General features: G+C 44.4%; 1 protein-coding gene across 1 annotated transcript in view; it reads left to right on the top strand.

Annotated features, from left to right (window-relative positions):
• LOC149345529 (beta-hexosaminidase subunit alpha-like) overlaps positions 1-15,398 on the top strand; it is a 161,726-nt gene that overhangs the window by 44,850 nt on the left and 101,478 nt on the right. The gene's annotated exons all lie outside the window — the stretch shown is intronic.

Raw genomic sequence — 15,398 nt, 5'->3', positions numbered from 1 at the left:
TAAACCAGCCCTGCTCTTGATTATCATAGCGGCACCCCGAAACAGTATTGGGGCTCGAATTGTCAGTATTACGGGCGTCGCGGTTTAATTATCGCCCTTGAATATTTCAAGAAGCTTGCATGGTACGACCACACGCACTACCAGCGGGATCTTACGTGCGTCTGAAGATTCCATTCATTCATTCATTCATTCATTCATTCATTCATTCATTCATTCATTCATTCATTCATTCATTCATTCATTCATTCATTCATTCATTCATTTTTATTTACATCAAAAAGATGTGGGTAGGCACCGGCAAAAAGCGAAAAAATTTCGCTTGAAAAGCGCCGGCGCCCCCCTGTACATGGCATACAGCGAAACAGCACACAAAGTAATCACATATCAATTCATACTCTGTTAGTTTGTAGATGAAAAACTGTTAAGAAAACAAAAACAAAAATATACACATGGTACAGATCACTCTTCCACCATTCATTTACATTCACAAGTTATGAGAGGAACCTTGTTTTGATGGAACGCAAGCTGCATTTTACCAATTGTACGTTGCTGGTACAAAAGGTATTTAGAAGTCGTGACATAGTGGAACACAACATCTGGCAACCGATTTGAGTTCTAGAACTTGGAACGTGCCAGAATTCTTGGTGCCGAAGTGTGTAAGTTGGTATATTGGCCTTGAGATTCCCACAGCGCGATGACGCTCCCGTGAACGAGTAACGGAGGAATAGAGCAAGCAATTCTCGCGCGACGACGGTGGCTGGCAATGTGAGACGGCGGTGTTGTAGACTTATCGGAATCAGTTTACTGTAGTGAAAAACAAAATATAAGGTGGACAAATTTATATAGAAGAAGGTCTCGTGCTCAGTGCCTGTACTGGGGCCTCCTTTATCAATAAGTAAAACAGAAGTAATTACTGGAGCGCAGCAACTGCAATAAAAAGTCAATTAAAACTTGTGCAGTTCTCGCCATCGGTGCAGTTCATAAGAAAAAAAGTAGGTGCAAACAAACACATGCATATACGAGTAGTACATAACTAAAGAGACAAAGGAGAGGAAAACATGATCGATAAACTTGCACTTCCTGCACTTGCACCAAATCGCAGATGCGTCAAGTGACAACGATGCCGATGTTCCAAAAGCGAATAAACATAGAGGCCGTAAGCAGAAAAAAATCGCCGACATGGCACCGAAGTGACAGCCCAGGGAAACAAAGTCTATGCGATTCGTGTCTTTGAACGCTCGCAGTGTCATTAGCAAAACAACCGATATTGAAGGTTTACTTTACGATCTTGATCCCCATGTTGTTAACTGAAACATGGTTACATAACGATGTACCGGACAGTGATGTTGCACCACCTTCGTACAAAATAGTACGGCGTGACCGGCCGTCTCGTGGGGGAGGAGTAGCTATTATTGTAAAGAACTCCATAAATCTGACACCCCTCGATGGCATCCCTGGACATGAAAGCTTGTTCTCCAAGGTAGAAGTTTTTGGTAATACTGTTGTTATCGGTGTTGTGTATTGCCCACCTAACGCGGGCATTCTTTTTCTTGAGCAGCTTTATGACTATGTGCAGCGTTTCAGGGGAGTTCATACAAAGTTGATTATAGGCGGTGATTTTAACTTGCCTCATATTGACTGGCCAAATATGACATTATCGGGTGGCGATTTAAAACATTCCAACTTGCTTCTAAGCGTTGCTTTTTCATGTGACCTCACCAAGGTTGTTCACGTGCCTACACGAATCACACCTTCATCGCGGTACACTTTAGATTTGTTGTTCGTTAGTCCTGATATTTCCTGTACTCATGTTGATGTTATGAGTGGTGTGTCTGACCATGAACTAGTATCAGCAACTTTTTATCTCCAAAGTAGGTCTGAAAGCAATAATTCACCTGTTATTGTTAAAGACTTTAATAGAGCAGATGATGAGAGTATTCTTGACTACCTAGAGACACATTACCAGGGCTTTGAGACCCACGAGGACGTAAATATGTTATGGTCCAGGTTTAAAAAAAAAACAATATCCTTCGAATGTCTGGAACGGTATGTTCCGAACAAGCTCACAAAGAAAAAACATAATCCATGGATTACAAGAGATATTATACATATGACGTGGAAGCTAAAACGACTCCGTCGAATGCCTTCTCGGCCACTAGCTGTCATTAGAAGCTTACGAAATGAAGTCAGGAATAGGATAAAGCAAGCTAAAGACAACTTTTTTTCCGTTACCCTCGGAAACTTTCTCCAACAGGCACCGGCAAAATTTTGGAGATTTATAAGTGAGAACAGGTCAAATGAAATTTCTTTATGTGTTAATGGCATACAAGTTACAGATTCTACATACGTAGCCAATGAATTTAACAAGTATTTCCATTCAGTGTTCGCGCCTAAAGACCAGAGCATTGGTTATGCACCCGAGGAGTTCCAGTCGACAATGCGCGACGTAGTTGTGACTCGAGAAGGTATTTTTAATTTACTCTTAAACTTGGACATGAAAAAAGCAGTGGGGCCAGACAATATTCCTACAGCATTTCTGCATCGTTACGCAGAGTGGATATCGCACTACTTGCACGCAGTCTTTACTGCTTCGTTGTCGAGCTTAGCACTCACTGCCTGCCGACTGGAAAAACGCACGTGTTGTCCCTATTTTCAAATCCAGTGATCGTACAACGGTATCCAATTACCGCCCCATTACCTTAACTTCAGTTAGTTCGAAGCTATTGGAACACATAATTTGCAGAGAACTAGTTCAATATTTGGAAGAAAACCGCTTATTGTCAGATGCCCAGCATGGGTTTCGGCGCGGTCTCTCCACCGTCACACAGTTAATTACTACCTGCCATGACTTTTTTCTAGCAATTAATGACAGAGGCCAAATCGATGCAGTGTTCCTGCTTTTGCAGTGTGCAGTGTGCCAAGGCTTTTGATAAGGTGCCACGCAATAAATTGATACAAAAGCTTTATAACTTTTGAATAAGCAGAATACTTATTGACTTTATAAAAGCCTATCTTGACAACCGTGCACAGTGTGTTAACGTAAATAATAGTTCTTCAGATAACCTTCCAGTGACATCAGGTGTACCCCAGGGGTCTGTCCTGGACCCGGTCTTGTTCCTTATTTATATCAATGATATTTTTACCGAGATAGACCCTGGAATAGTAGTTAAACTTTTTACGGGCGATTGTGTTGAGTACACAACGGTCAGGTCACCACACGATCAAGAACTCCTTAACGCGAATCTTGGCAATATTCAAACCTGTTGCGAAAAGTGGGAAATGGCTCTGAACATAAAGAAAGCTCTGTTCTTCGTGTCTCATACAAGAAGCAAACATTAGCTCACACATACAATATTGGCGGGGATGTAATTAACGCAGTATCAGCTGTAAAACATCTAGGAGTCACAATAACATCAACTTTAACCTGGAACAAACATATTGATAACATATGTTGTACCGCACGTAAGGATTTATGGGAGATTCGAAGAAAATTGGCGACAGCCCCAACACAGGTGAAGCTCACTGCATGCAAATTCCTGGTTAGACCGATTTTGGGGTATGCGTCATGAATATGGGACCCCTACACCAAAACAAATATAGATAAGTTGGAAAAGGTACAGAGAATGGCCGTCCGTATTATTTGCAACCGTTGCAGACGAACAGATAGCGTAACACAGATGGTTAATCTCTTGGATCTTCAGACCCTCCAATCCAGACGCACAGAATACAGGCTTAAGTTCTTGTACCTCCTGTACAATAATAAGACGCAGATAAAGAAGACTCTCTACCTTACCCCTCCTCCTCGAGCTAACACACGCTTTAACCACGGGAAAATCTTAAAAGAATACCGGACTTGCATCGATTCATTTAAATATTCCTATTTTCCTATGACTGTGTCCGACTGGAATAGGCTGCCTCAGAATGTTGATTCTCCTGACGAAGTGGAATTCATTGCTGCTTTGAAAAGTTTGAATGTATGACTTTTTTCTGTGGCTTTGTTTTGTATTTTTGGTATTATTCATGTGTTTCCCACTCCTGCTTGGACTCCAGAAGGAGTCTGCAGTATTCCTAAATAAATATAATGAACAGTGCATAAATGTGCTATTAGTTCCTGTGCAGTTATATTAAGAACTTATGTTTGGGAAGCCAGCTTTATTATTATGGAGAATGAGGTTTTTTCGTTCTTTTTGAATTGATAAGCTATTCTAGAAAGAAATGATGAAAAATAAACTGTTTGCTTGCAATAATTGGTGCGTACTTTAGGGAGAATTATATTTATGGAAATCGTAAATCTTGTAGCGTCAGCAGCATCGCGACCACCACATGAGGCAGCATCCCTCGGGAAGCGGCGGTCTCGAGCGGTGAGAGGGAATTCTTGTTTTGTTTGGCAGAATAATTGTAGTTGCACTCACCAAAAATAGGAATAATTAAGTGGAATTGCAGCGCTCAGCTGAACACAGAAGATAAGTCTTTGTAAAACTATTGCGTTGCATCTGCAGCTTTCTGTTAAAACCACATCAATCAATCAATCAATCAATCAATCAATCAATCAATCAATCAATCAATCAATCAATCAATCAATCAATCAATCAAAAAATAACAGCAATTTCATTTACAAGAAAAATCTGAACGTTCACCCAGCGCTAAAATCTGTCCAAGCGAACAGCTTGACAATATATTTGTGAGACATTCCAGCGGCTACAAAAGACACGGACGAAGGTAGACGAGACAGGACGAACGCCGGACTTCAACTGAGGTTTATTCCAGAAACAAGTATTGTATACAAAGGGGGCGCAAGGAGCAGTAATCCGTGACAAGATAAAAAAAAAACATTATCGAACAAATGCAGGAGGCACGAGGTCCATGCCACTCATGTTTGCCCTATGGGCGCACCTTCTATTTATCGCCTACGTGGTTAACTAACACGTTTGCCTTGAGGTAATCTATTTCTTTTTTGCGTAGCGCCAGAGAAGGGCGGCTACTTCAAAAATTTCTCGGCTCTTTTGAACTTTAAACTTGCGCACCAAACTTGTCCTTTCTAAACGCCTTGCATGCTGGTTTGTGTGAGCAACGGTGAAAGTGGTCAGCTACGAGGGTCATCCCAAAATTAAGGTCTCCAGTTCTTCTATAAATTGAAAAAAAAAATGTTTATTTGAAGCAATTCACAAATCGCTTAACAGGCAGACCTTTCTTGTACTTTTCCACATAATCGCCGTTGCGGTCTATGCATTTTTGCAGACGCTAGGCAGTTTTTGTATGCCCATGTCGTACCAGCCTGACGCCATGCCGTTGAGGAAGCGCTTGACCGCATCTTCCACTTCGTCATCATCGATGAAGCGCCTTCTAGCGACATGTTCTTTTAGCTTTGGAAACAAGTGGTAGTCACTTGGTGCCAAGTCCGGTCTGTACGGTAGGGTGGGTAGCTGATGTCGACCCATCCAAACTGTTGCAGGAGAGCGACGGTTTGGCAGGCAACGTGGAGGAGACTCACGCCCTTGCCCGGCATTCCTCTCCTGCTATTTTGAATCGCCCGTCTGAGTTTCTTAAGGGTCTCACATTATCTGTCTGCGTTTACTGTGATGTCAGGGGCTATGAAGTCTACCAACAATACCCCTTTTGGATCCTAAAACACAGTTACCATGACTTTGCGGCCGACTGTGTTCGCTTGAATTTTCGCGGCTTGGGCGAAGAGGAGTGCCACCACTCATGTGATTCTTGTTTGGTCTCAAGTGTGAAGTGGAATGCCCAGGTTTCGCACCCCATAAGAATAGAATCCAAAAAGGTCTTCTTTTTATCTCCATAACGCCGAAGAAATTCGCAACAGGAGTCAACGCGTTGCCGTTGAATAACTGCGCTAACTTTGCACCTGGCGGTAGCGACAAACGGGAGCTCCATTTAAAATGGTTGCTGTGCCAAGAATGACAGTCCCTCTCGCGCTGAGTCATGACTTGTCTGGAAGACGGGAACAATGAACAAAGCAGTCTAGCGAGCAGCAACGCAAATAGTTTCCATGTGGCCGCCGCCCTTTGGAGATCTTACTTCTGGGATTGCCCTCGTAAGTGAGCTCCGCCAGATAACGAACGAGCTGTCCGGCGATGCTCTGGCAAGCGTTCGTTGAAGCAGCGTCCCGTCTGTCTTATGTGTCGTCTGCCACAGGAGAGGGGATGCTGTACACCACACCACCTTCACATTCAACAAGAGGTTTGGTGCGCTTAATTTTGCACCTAGGCCTCTTATTGGCATCATTTACCAGGCGGCACATGCATCCATGCCAAAAAGCACATGCCAAAAAGGGGCCTATGTGCAAAATTAAGCGCTCCAAACCTTTTGTTGAATGTGAAGTTGGTGTGGTATAAGCATCCGCCTCGCCTGTGGCAGACGACAAATCGTACAGACGGGCATACTGGCCGAGTATCCAGATGTCTTCCGACCCCCGTCCCTCCAAGCACCGGTCACTCACAGCGTGACTCACCATATTGAGCGACGGCCTCCCGTGTTTGCTAGCGCACGTCGCCCCGCCCCGGATCGCCTGGCTGTCGCCAAACAAGAATTTGAGCATACAGGGTCTGTCCTGAAAGTAATGAGACAAAGTCGTGGCATGGCGCGTGCATGCGCTAGATCGGGAAACCCTTTTTGGGCGAACGAGGGGGAGCCTTCAGCTTCACAATGCAAAGACCTCAGTTGATTCGAGCAGGTCAAGTGAGTGGACGTGTTCGAATGTGTACCCCTGTTTCGTCGCTGCGTCGAGGAAACCATAAAGCGAACGTTGGAGCAGCTCTACGCGGTGAAGCTTTGCAATAAACTCAGTAAATCACCTACCAGGACATTTGACAGCATGTGGTAAAGAAGCAATGTCCAGATAACAAAAGTTCCAATGGCAGAGAGCCGTGAAGACGTTCAGGACCACACAGTCAGCATTACCGTCCGTAACCGTCATCGATGGGCGCCTGGACCGTTGCTCGTCGTGAACGTCTTTACGACCGTTTGTAAATGCTTTGTGCCATTAGAGCACGCGACTTGGACATCGCATCGTTCCCGCATGCTGTCCTGGTCACGTTAATTGACTCGGTAGGTGAGTTACTCAGTTTATTGCAAAGCTTGACCGCGGAGCGCTGTTCCAACGTTCGCACCATGGTTTCCTCGACGTTCACTCACTTCGCCTGATCGAAGCCAACTAAGTTCGTCGCATTGTGAAGCTGAGGGTTCGCCCTCCTTTCCCCAGAAGCGATTTCCAGATCTAGCGCATGCAGTCGCCACGCCACGGCTTGTCTCATTAGTTTCAGGACAGACCCTGTATGCTAGAGCTTGGCTTCATCCGTCCCTCCTACAGTCCTTGGGCGTCGCCCCTCCACATGATGCCCCAAAAAAACGGCGACTGGCGCCCGTGCGGTGATTACCGGGCTCTCAACAAGGCCACAGTCCCTGACCTATACCCTTGAAGTAGAAATGTTAGAGCGCAAACAAAGACACGGACAAGAGAGACGAAACACACACACAAGCGCTAACTGTCAACTGGATTTATTTGTCGAAAGCCACACCTTTTATAGGCCAAAGGATAGTGAGAGACAAATGTTGACAAAAAAATGACAAAAAACAAAAACAAGGGTTGTGTCAGAGCCATCAAATCGCGAGCGCATGCGCGGGTAGGCAAAGGCATCACACTTCCGTTTATCTTCCATCTAATCAACAGGTAGCTGCATTAAAATAGTCAATCTCAGCCTGGAACAGAGATAAAGAAGGTTCGCTGATACACTTGCTGCCAAGTTTCTGTATGTGGTAGGCTTCTAGGCTTATCCGTGCTGTTCTGTCTTTACTTTTACCTAGAACCGTTGTCTCCTCAAACCGGGCCACACATGCTCCGCAATTACATGTGCAACAAGATGCTCGTATTTATCGTTTTGTTTTTTAAATTTAGGGCGTGTTCCCCTAGACTGTCGTTGACACAACGTCCAGTTTGGCCTACATAAAACTTTCCACAAGACAGGGGAATGTAATCAACCACTCCAGTGGAACACCTTACAAATGGCGTCTGATGCTTTTTCAGGCACTCGCGCTTTTTTGCACTGCAAATGCGCGGACAGCTTTCCCAACTTGTTGGGAGCCGAGAACAAAACAGGTACTCCATGCCTGCTAGCAACCTTTTTGAGGTTGTGTGAGATTTTGTGGAGGTAGGGCACAACCTAGGGGCCCTTTGAATAGCATCAGCCGTTTTTTGTCTCGTTCCACGTTTGAACTTCTGAAGGGTGGCTTCAGAGACTGCTGTCAGAACCGACCAGGGAAACCCTGCAGCCACAAGCCGGCTTATCTGATAATTAAAGCTCTGGAACACAGTGAAATCAGCTTTTAAGAATTCACTCACAAAGTCTTGTGAGCACAAGTTGCAAGACAGCTTTTCGAACCAAGTGGTGAGGCTGACGCAATCAGGGTACCCGCAACTCCTCCTCTCGTCTGTAGCAAAAGAAGTCCAGATAGGTATGAAGCATGAAAGTGAAGCCCCAGATGATACGCGACAGCCAAGGGAGAAAACCAGCCAAAAAAGACGAAAACACAAGAAGAGAACGACACAGGACAACGGCTGGACTAACAACTGAATTTTTCATTGAGTACAGACCTGCTGGTAATCACCGCGCATGAGCCAAGGCAAACACTCGAACATGATCGCTCAAGTAATCAAATTCTTCTGTCGTCAACGCTATCCAAGGGAAACTGACGCAAGGATCACCATGTTTGGCAATCACCATGTTTGGGCTCAAAGATTGCACGAGCCTTCCGTGTTTTTCCGTAACCCAGGATGGTGACATCTGCGAAACGTGGGGAACATTTTCCGGGACACTACTACAATGCAGAGCAAGATTACTATCTTCACCAGCGCCGACTTTTGTTCTGTGCTTGCGCAACCTCTCGTTAACGCAGCCCCCCGTCTGACCTATGTAAAATTTTCCACAGGTCAGCGGGATCTTGTAGATCACTTCGGTCCGGCACTTTTTGTACACAGTTCTATGTTTGGTCGCGCAACGCTTCTTATTCAGGTCTTTGTGCACGAATTATGTCTGGTGGAAATAAGAAGCGTTGCACCACCAAACATAAATCTGTATACTACACAAAGTGCCCTGCTCCAATACGTGACAGCGGAACAAAAGAGTCGCCGTTCTGCCGTACCTGCACCACATATCTCATAATCTGAAGAAAATTGGTAGGAAAGCGGGCGTACACGTAGCCTTTTCAGCCCCTCTGCGCCTGTCAAGCCTGAGCAACAAAGCAACAAAAAGAAAAAGAACAGTAGCTGCACAACCAGGTACCGAGACCCTATTGTGCCTTGTATGGAGGGTGTTGTTTATTCTATCCCTTAACATGCGGTAAGGCTTACATAGGCCAAACAGTAAATGGTAGGCTAATGAAACATAAAAATTATTTAACTCGGGCGCCATTGAGGACCTTGGCCGCCCATTGCCGGTTATGTGACAGCAAAAAGAAAGGTATTCCTCATTTTAAGAAAGCAACTGTCTTGAAAAAGCATAAAAACCAACTAACGTGCGAAATCATTGAAGCCGCCTACATCTCAGGGCTTAAGGAAGGTTGCGTAAGCACCCCATCTATTTCACTATCTGGAAAGAAAATAACCTTTCTTTTTGGTTTTATCTGATTCTACCTGGTTATTAGAGGCACACTTTACATAGCGATATAATAGCGCAGAGTAGGACAGGACACACGAAGAAGACACGAACAACACGAGCGCTAACTTCCGTGTTGTTCGTGTCTCTGTGATTACAACATTGTGTGGCTGATACCCTAGAATTATGGATTCAAGATGATCGCTTTTATTTACCACGCTGCGCGCATTTAAGTTTAGAAGATTGAGTTCCTTGACAAGCGGTGATGCGAGTCACTCTTTACTCTGCTCATTTCGTATCTTGATTCTGCAATTGTTGGCCTCATCCCACGCGAAAGTCTTCCCGTCCATTTTTAGTTTATCATGCACCAGAATAGGCTTCTTGCCTTGATCCCTATCAATTTTTGTACTATCCCATAAAAGTTTTCTTATTCTGAGCGTGTCACGTGAATAGTCATTTTGTACCGAATATTTGGTTCCTTTAAGCTTACGGGCATTCCGCATTACTTCTTGTTTTTCATTAAAGTCCTGGAAGAACAATATGACGGGTCGCTTTTTCCCAGCTTTGCCAATACGGTGGATTCTGGCGACTGAGTTGCATGTCACACCAAGCTTCTCTTGAAAAACCTCAGAAATAACTTTCTCCTTAAGGACAGATTCTGTTTCATCGCTGTCTTCTTCTACCCCAAACACAACTAAGTTGGAACGCCTACTTCTGTCCTCCAAGTCAATAATTTTTTCGCGTAGGAAGGTGACTGGTTTTTCCAGGTTATCTACACGGGCTGATTGGTCTTTTAATAGATCGAGCTGTTGAGTGAATTCGCACAATATTTTTTCCATCTTTGCGTTATGCGTCCTTAATGCTGCCATTTCGTCTGTCAATTTTTGCTGTCCCAGAATCAGTTGCTTCAACATCTCTTGCGTGCTGATACTGTCAGAGTCTGTCTCGGGGCCAGGATTAAGTTCGACGTCGCCACACAACATCAACTCGCACATTAGGTATACATCACATGCGATACGAATGCACTGCTGAGGGCAAGGCAGAACCAGGATACCACGGCAATCACTTTAAAATGGGGGCGTGGAACCGGCATGGCTGAAGCACTGCCGCTCACGTTTTTCCTGTTGCTTTTGCAGACACATGACGTCTCAGCTTGGAAGGAATGTTGCGGTTGTGCCGTCTCGTGTTCATCGCCTACGAGTTCACCCTTTTCGTCTGGGATATGCGCCGACGGATCAAGGAACGCAACTTCGTCTGCTGCTGCCAGGGACGATTCGACGTGCGTCGCCGCTGATTTCGACATATGTGCCGTACCGGTCTATGAACACCGGTGCAGTGATTCCCTTATCGACAGCCTACAAATACCGAGATCTGGCAGTCAACCAGGGGGGCGTGGAACCGGCATGGCTGAAGCACTGCCGCTCACGTTTTTCCTGTTGCTTTTGCAGACACATGACGTCTCAGCTTTGAAGGAATGTTGCGGTTGTGCCGTTTCGTGTTCATCGCCTACGAGTTCACCCTTTTCGTCTGGGATATGCGCCGACGGATCAAGGAACGCAACTTCGTCTGCTGCTGCCAGGGACGATTCGACGTGCGTCGCCGCTGATTTCGACATATGTGCCGTACCGGTCTATGAACACTGGTGCAGTAATTCCCTTATCGACAGTCTACAAATACCGAGATCTGGCAGTCAACCAGGGGGGCGTGGAACCGGCATGGCTGAAGCACTGCCGCTCACGTTTTTCCTGTTGCTTTTGCAGGTTAGTAACACGAACTTGCACTGTTTTCGCGCGCATTTCGTTTTGCCGGTTCCACCCCATGTGTTATTTGCTTGCCTCAGAACTCACTCGCAACCGAAAGGTTACTCGCGTCGTCGTTTTCGGTTATTGCGTCGTATTTCCTTTTATCTGTTGCTGCTACTTCTATGTGGTGATGTTGAGCCTAACCCAGGTCCGTCTACCGCAGAAACTCTGCAGATGCTTTTAGATGGCCAAGATACGATTAAGGCCAAGTTGAGTGCAATAGAACTGACCAAAGTTGAAAGTAAGAGAGCCATGCATGATCTCGGCAGCCGTATTGCATCGATAGAATCAAGAATAGCGAGCCTTGATGAAATGAACTGTGCAGTTGGTGAATGGAAAAAACGATTTGAAGATCAGCAGCGGATGTTGAGTTCAGTAATGGCAAAGGTTGAGCATCTGGAGAACCAGAGGAGGCGCTGCAATTTGCTTTTCTTTGGTGTCGAGGATACAAAACCAAACGAGTCAAATGAGGACTCAGTAGAATGCGTAATTGACGTGTGTAATTCGAAATTAGGAGTTCAATCCGTAAAACTAGAAATTGCTCACAGGTTAGGCAGATTCAAGTCTGGTAGCAACCGTCCTCTAAAAGCGATTTTCGCCTCATACGCTGACAAGCAGAAGGTTTTAAAGAGGGCTTTTAAATTAAAAGGAAGTGATGTCAGTATTTCAGAGGACTTTTCTGAGGAAGTACGTAGAAAGAGAAAGTTTCTATGGCAGTTCGCAAAATCACGTGAACAAAGTGGCGACAAGATCAGCCTCAGGTATGACACTCTTATTATAAACGGCGAGAAGTACTTGTTTGATGATAATACAAATGAGGTCGTACCGATAGTAGGTGATAAGGCCAGTGCTACAAAGGAGGTAGGACCGGTTGAGTGACGGTGTCGGCGTAATGCAACGCTTATTTCCTTTCTCGTAAAAAACTGCCGTAGCATTAAAAACAAGGTTGATGAATTTGCAGCTCTAATTGATATGGTGAAGCCGTCCGTTATTCTCGGCACTGAATCATGGTTAGCAAATGAAATTGCAGATGGTGAAGTATTCCCAGATCGTTTTAAATGTTATACAAAGGACAGACACTTGCATGGAGGAGGTGTATTTATTCTTGTGGATGCTTCAATTTCTTCTTACCAAATAAATGTTGCCGATGAATGTGAAGCTGTATGGTGTAAACTGATGCTTAATAACAACAAAGTTATAACTGTGTGTTCGTTCTACCGCCCGCCTGATTCATCAGTTGATGTGTTTGCGCAGCTGGCGGGGACAGTTGACGCAATTCAAACAGATTTTATGGTGATCGGAGGTGATTTCAATCTGCCTAGCATTAACTGGACTCATCAACCCCACTTCCAGCCCTTTACGAGTCGCTCCTGCCAAGAACTGATCAACTTGGTTGAACTTTATGCATTGCGTCAAACGGTTCTGGAACCGACACGTGGGGATCACATCCTAGATTTGTTGTTCACAAATCAATCTGAATTCGTCCATTCCACTCAGGTGCTACCTGGAATAAGCGATCACAGTGCTGTGCTTTGTGAAATGAAAGTTGAACATGTAAGGAGCGCTGGTACAGCACATAGGCGAGTATATAACTATGAAAAAGCAAACGTAAGGGAGATAAACGAAGAGTTGAATAAGTACCGAACGATCTTTGAAACGCATGCCGATAACTCTGGAGTCGTTGAACTATGGTCTAGATTTAAGGATAAGATGTTTGAACTGAGGCAGTGCTTTGTTCCGGCATGGATATTAACGAAGAGGAGGAGTAAAAGCAAACCATGGTTTACTCGGGAGCTACGCAGTATTACGCGCAAAAGGCAACGTGTTTACGTTAAATTTAAAGGAAATCCGACGCGTGAGAATTGGCTCAAGCTTCAGGAAATTGCCGGAAGAATGAAAGTTGCTGTGGCAGCTGCAAAGAATTCGTTTGGCATTTCAATGGAGACGAAATTAAAAGAAAATCCAAAGGAATTTTGGAAACATGTAAAGAGAAATGGAAAAGACTCCGTAACTATACCACCTCTTGTTTCTGGTGACACCTTTGTTGATGATGATGCACAAAAAGTTGAGTTTTTTAATAAATATTTCAGCTCTGTTTTCAGCTCTGAAATTGAACATGCCGATATGAATACCCCGAGTTTCCAGCCAGTGGTGAGTGTTATGGATGATGTTGTGATCAGCATCAACGGTATACAGTCTCTGTTGCAGAATCTGAAGATTGCTAAGGCTGGTTGTCCTAATGACTTGCCAAACAAATTCTACAAACTGTGTGCTGAGTCGGTTGCATCCTACTTAAAGATAATTTTTGAAAAATCGCTTGAAGAATCCTGCCTTCCAGATGACTGGAAAATTGCAAGTGTTGTGCCAATCTACAAATCTGGCCCTCGCAACACTGTATCAAATTATAGACCGGTATCTCTAACTTCAGTTGCGTGCAAGACACTCGAACATATTTTGTTCACCAGTATAGCAGCACATATGGACGCCCATTCATTGTTTAATCCTCGTCAGCATGGTTTTCGAAGGGGCCTATCGTGTACTACGCAGCTGACTGAATTTGCGCACGATTTGGCTGAGGCACTGGACAGGCGACTTAGCGTGGACTGCGTGTTTTTGGACTTTAAAAAGGCCTTTGATACCGTGACGCATTCTTTACTAATACAAAAAATGTCTTTTTACAATATTAGCCCTCAAGTGATATCATGGGTAAAAGATTACCTATGTTTACGGCAGCAGTTTGTGGTTATGAATGGCGCCGAGTCTCAAAGAGTGCAGGTTGTGTCTGGTGTTCCCCAGGGCTCCGTGTTAGGACCACTATTGTTCCTGCTCTACGTGAATGACATTGGTGACGGAATAGTATCTCAAATGCGGCTATTTGCGGATGACTGCGTTCTTTATAGTGTTGTCACTAGTGATCGAGATGCGGAAATGTTCCAAGAAGATTTGAACAGAATCTTAGAGTGGTGCGTTAAATGGAATATGAATTTGAATTTGTCCAAGACTGTCCATATGAAGTTTACAAGAAAGAAAAATCCTGATGTGTATTCATATGTTATTAGGAACACAATGTTAGAACAGGTATTCGAATTTAAATATCTAGGCGTTTATTTTACTCCTGATTTGAGCTGGCGCCGTCACGTCGATTATATCTCTGCTAAAGCATGCAGAAACTTGGGATTTCTTCGCCGAAATGCAAGCACTTTTCCACTGTCATGTCGTGACATTTTATTCAAGACTTATGTCAGGTCGGTTCTGGACTACGCGTGCACTGTCTGGGACCCGCCTACTGCTAGAGATAAAGATAAGTTGGAGAGGGTGCAGAACATTGCCTCTCGTTTCGTGTCTGGCACACGCGGGGCTCGTTACAGTGCATCGCGTACGAAGGATGCACTCAAGTGGGAATTGCTTGACACGCGCCGAAAGAAGTTGCGTCTGAAGCTGTTTCATGCTGTTTATTATTCAACTGTTCGGGTTGAACGCGAAAGGTATGTGCAGGAGCCTTTTTATAGATCCAACCGTGTTGACCATGTTTTTAAAGTCCGCGAATTCGCGGCAAAAACTGAATTGTTTAAAATGTCTTTTTTTCCGAAAACCATTAGAGAATGGAACAGACTACCGTGCGATGTTGTGAGTGTGACATCAAATGATGCGTTCTTTCGTTCTTTTTTTTTTGAATTTTTTCTTTATTTATTCTCAGAAACAGTACACAAACTGTTGTTTGGACCCATAGCCTTTACGGCTAGTGAGGGGTCCAAATACAAAACAAGTACAATATTACTGCAGAACGTGTAAAATAAAAAAAAAACTTCAAGATTAACGCACACAATTGCATTCATTCCTACATTTCCATGGAAATTAAATAGTGTTTTAAAGATGCCGAAAAGTTATTTTCTTCTTTAACTTGATTAGGGATTTCATTCCACACATGGGCTCCGTTGTATTCTAGGAGTCTCCGGCCGTACATATTGTAACAAGGTGGTAAATT

Source organism: Amblyomma mixtum, chromosome 4 (genome assembly GCF_055824585.1).
Source record: "Amblyomma mixtum isolate Tamu chromosome 4, ASM5582458v1, whole genome shotgun sequence".
Lineage (NCBI taxonomy): Eukaryota > Metazoa > Arthropoda > Arachnida > Ixodida > Ixodidae > Amblyomma > Amblyomma mixtum.
Note: the sequence above shows the minus strand (reverse complement) of the source record. Positions and strands in the feature narration are given on the sequence as shown.